This window comes from Myotis davidii, unplaced genomic scaffold, assembly GCF_000327345.1.
Source record: "Myotis davidii unplaced genomic scaffold, ASM32734v1 scaffold551, whole genome shotgun sequence".
In the NCBI taxonomy this organism is placed as follows: Eukaryota; Metazoa; Chordata; class Mammalia; order Chiroptera; family Vespertilionidae; genus Myotis; species Myotis davidii.
Genome location: NW_006283788.1, coordinates 508429 through 512739, shown reverse-complemented (window position 1 = coordinate 512739; position 4311 = coordinate 508429). Strand labels below are relative to the sequence as shown.

Below are 4311 nucleotides of genomic sequence, written 5' to 3'. Positions count from 1 at the left end.
AGGGGCGCGGGGTCCCGGGGGGTTTGGGGTGTCCCCCCAGCCTGAGCCGGCAGCTGGGCGGCGCAGACGCAATTCTCCTCGGACAGATTTTTCCCCTCGTCCCACATCTCCCCCCAGCCCCCCCAGAACGGCAGCTGCTCGGGCGGCAGATGCGCCGGCTAAATCCGCACAGCTGGTCCCTCCGCAGAGCTAACCGCCTGGAGTCCTTGGGGTGTGTGTGTGGGGGGGGGGGGAGGTGCGTCCTGGTCCTTACCCTTTCCCGCCCCTGCCCTTTAACCCTTGCTTTCTTGCAGGGGAGGGGGGTTCTCTCTTGGACGCTTTTCCAAGTTCAAATACCCTCCTGGAGGATTTCGGTGTAACTGGTGCCCAGAGAGGGTGTGGACCGTTCCAGAGACGACACGGCACCGTGGGCCTGTTGCCAGAACATGGCCCGTCTTGTGCATATATTAATCGTTAGAAGGATGAGCTGACATTTATCGAGCAGCTACTGAATGCAGCCCGGCGACTCCAGAACAAGGCTACTGTTATGATCCCATTTTTAGGCGTGGAAACTGAGGCCCAGAGAGAAAAGGCTTGGGCACTCACAGAGCCAGGAAATCAGACTGGATTTGTAAGCCCACACTTTTCATTGCCTCCATGGGCTCTGGGACCCCTAGCTGGGAAGGCTCTTCAGGAAAATGACTTGGGACCTGGGCTGAGTGAGTAGGGTCTCGGCGACCTGCTTCCTGCACCCTTTCTAAGCACATCTGAACCTGGATGGACCCTCCCTTCCTTGCTTCTTCAGCCCCATCACCAGTACCACTCTCATCTGGAAGCTCTGAGGAGCTCTAGGGGGACTGCGGGAAGGAGGAAGCATCACTCGGAAGTGTTGGAGGTACAGCTGTTAAGGGTCTGATGGTGTCTCTGAATGTGTAACTCTGTACCTGCCCCAGGGCCTTTGCACTTGCCATTCTCTCTGCCTGCAATGCTCTCCCTACAAATTTCTTTTTTTCTTTTTTTTTTAAAGGGGAGAATGATGATTTTTATTTTTATTTTTTAAAATATATGTTATTGATTTTTTATAGAGAGGAAGGGAGAGGGATAGAGAGTTAGAAACATCAATGAGAGAGAAACATTGATCAGCTGCCTCCTGCACACCCCCTACTGGGGATGTGCCCACAACCAAGGTCCATGCCCTTGACCGGAATCGAACCTGGGACCCTTGAGTCCGCAGGCTGACGCTCTATCCACTGAGCCAAACTGGTTAGGGCTCCCCACAGATTTCTCTATATGGCCCCTCTTTTCCTCTAAGTCTCAGCTCAAATGTCACTCTGCAGGGAGGCCACCCTGACCTCTGCATCTATAGCAACACCCTGTCCTCTCTTCTCATCCTGCTCTGTTTTTCTTCATTTTGTTTTCACAGCCAAGCACTGCAGATTGCCTCTCCCACAGCACCATTTGTCCCCTGCTGGGTTCCCATTGCCTAGAACAGGAGTGGGGGACGTCTGGTCCATGGGTCGCTTAAGGTCTGAGGAATCATTTGGTCTGGCCTGCCAAGGCATTAGGGGTGAGTTCATTAAATGTTTGACCAAACAGAGCAGGCTAATTTTTAAGTTGGTAATTTTGCATGGCCGTGAATGAGGTTATAAATATCCAAATGGCTCTTGGCAGAAAAAAAAGGTTCCCCACTCCTGGCCCAGAACAACCCTGGCACACAGTAGGTACTCAATAAATGTTTGTTATCCAGAAATCTCAGGGACCTGAGCGTGAATGGAGGCGGGAGGGCAGCGGTAACCAGGGGGAAGGCCATATGGGAGTTCTGTCTTGGTGCGTGTGTCTAGGAGCCTAGGCCATCGCCATGTCCTGTGCCGCCTTCATCCAGAAGCCCTCTCAGGGCCAACCCCCTCCCACTTTCCCACCCTCACTCTGCTTCAGCCACGTCGACCTGCCCCTCCTCGCCATTCCTCCAGTAAGTCAGGCACAGTCCAGCCTGAGGGCCTTCGCACGGCTGCTCCCTCTGCTTGGGAGGGTCCTTGCTGTGCTTGGCCAGTGTCACTTTCTCCAACAGGGCAGCTCTTCGTCACCCAGTATTTTTCTTCTAAGATCATCTTACTAATTCAGTCTTGAATCAGTGATGGAGTGGTGAGCTGCGCCCCCTTAGAGGCAAGCCAGCAGGCGGTGGAATAGGTGTGTCCGCTGCAGGCTGGGGTCCAAACCTCGGCTTTGCCACTTCCCAGCTGTGAGCAAGTTGTTTAATGTGAGGATGTTTCAAAAGATGCCAGGGCCTAGCACATAGTAGGTGCTCCACAAGATGGGTTTCCTTCTCACTTCCTTCGAGGTCCTAAAACTCCACATTTCCTCCTCTTAACTCTTTCCTCGGAAGTTGTGAGGAGCTTTGATGCCCTTGACGTTGTTCAGGGCATTGTCTACAGAGGGGGAAAAAAAAAGACAGAACAGACACCTGTATGTCAGGAACAGGTTTTTGCACACCTGTGTTCATACCAGCATATGTACAATGGCCAGAAGGTGGGAACAGCCCAAGTGTCACGGATGATAAACACAATGTGGTCCATCCAGACAGGGGAATATTACTCAGCCTTAAAGAGGAAGGAAGTTCTGACACCTGCTACAACATAGATGAACCTTGAGGACATGGCGCTCAGTGACATAAGCCAGACGCAGGAGGACAAATACTGTGCGATTCCACTCATAGGAGGTCCCTAGAGGAGTCAGAGCCACAGAGACAGGAAGTAGATGGTGGGAGCCAGGGGCTGAGTGTGTGTGTGGGGGTGGGGTGAGGGGTGCTGGGGAGTTAGTGTTTAATGGGGACAGAGTTCCAGTTTGGGAAAATAAGGAAGTTCTGGAGGCAGACGGTAGCGATGATTGTACAATCATGTGAATGTGTTCAATGCCACTGAGATGGACATTACAAATGGCCAAAACAATAAGTATTATTATGTATAGTTTACCATGATTTTTTTTTTTTTTAAAGAAAAGCTGGCCGAAACCGGTTTGGCTCAGTGGATAGAGCGTCGGCCTGCGGACTGAAAGGTCCCAGGTTCGATTCCGGTCAAGGGCATGTACCTGGGTTGCGGGCACATTCCCCAGTGGGAGATGTGCAGGAGGCAGCTGATCGATGTTTCTCTCTCATTGATGTTTCTAACTCTCTCCCTTCCTCTCTGTAAAAAAATCAATAAAATATATTAAAAAAAAGAAAAGCTGTTTGGAGGAAAAACCAGATGGTGACAGTGGAGGGGGGTGTGAATGACCTCAGCCAGTGGCGGTCCCATCACTGCCACCAGGGTCAGCTACTCAGGTGATGCTGACGTCAGTGGGTGGCGGGGCTCTTGGCAGGTGCTGAGCTCAGGAACTCCACACCACGCTCCTGGTACCCTCTTGCCCTTCCTGGGACCAGCTCGACTCCAGCTACCAAACCTCCAATGTCTTCAGGAAGCAGAACCGAGCCCGTGGGCCTTGACCCTCTTCGGCCTATTTATTCAGCTAACTTTATTGAGCACCTATTGTGTACAGGCTCTAGGCCCTGCCGGGAACACAGCAGTGATGGAGATTGAGCTGGTTATGGGAGAGTTTATGCTGAGCCAGTGGGACTGTCTGATTGAACTTTTAAAAAGATCCCTCTGGCCCTAACCTGTTTGGCTCAGTGGATAGAGCGTCGGCCTGCAGACTGAAGGGTCCCAGGTTCGATTCTGGTCAAGGGCATGGACCTTGGTTGTGGGCACATCCCCAGTAGGGGGTGTGCAGGAGGCAGCTGATCGATGTTTCTAGCTCTCTATTCCTCTCCCTTCCTCTCTATAAAAAATCAATAAAATATATTTTTAAAAAAATATCCCTCTGGCTGTCTTGTGGAGAAGGATGCACCCTGGACAGCAGTGGCTCAGGGGGACCAGGAGAAGATGACTGCCTTAGACTCGGGGAGCGGCAGGGGACCCCGGAGCAGGGAAGGGCTGTGGAGGTGGAAAGTGATAGAGAGGCATTTTGGAGGCACAGGACTTGGGGAGTGAGGAAGAGGGAAGAACCCAGAAGGACTGGAACTTCTTCCCCTCAGCCTCCGCCCCAGCCTGGCTCTTTGCTTCTATCTTCCCCATCCTCCCTGGTCTCAGCACATATCACCTCCTCCAGGAAGCCTTCCTGACTACCCTGACTCAGTCTGAACTGTCTGCCTTGGTCCTCCCAGCTTCCCAGCTCCCAACACAATGTCGAAGTCCTATGTCTTCCCTGAGAGAAAGAAGGGAGATTCCAGAGTTTGGGGATCAAACCAGTAAGCTTCACCCCTGGCCTTAAAATCTCATCTGCATCTCCCAGGGACAGTCC

At 52.3% G+C, this 4311-nt stretch overlaps 1 long non-coding RNA gene across 1 annotated transcript; it reads left to right on the top strand.

Annotated features, from left to right (window-relative positions):
- Positions 1-6: 6 nt before the first annotated feature.
- LOC102759813 lies at positions 7-3649 on the top strand. Its single transcript, XR_435176.2, has 3 exons — positions 7-874; positions 1403-1546; positions 3194-3649. It is a non-coding gene; the product is annotated as an uncharacterized LOC102759813 (long non-coding RNA).
- The last annotated feature ends 662 nt before the right edge of the window (positions 3650-4311 follow it).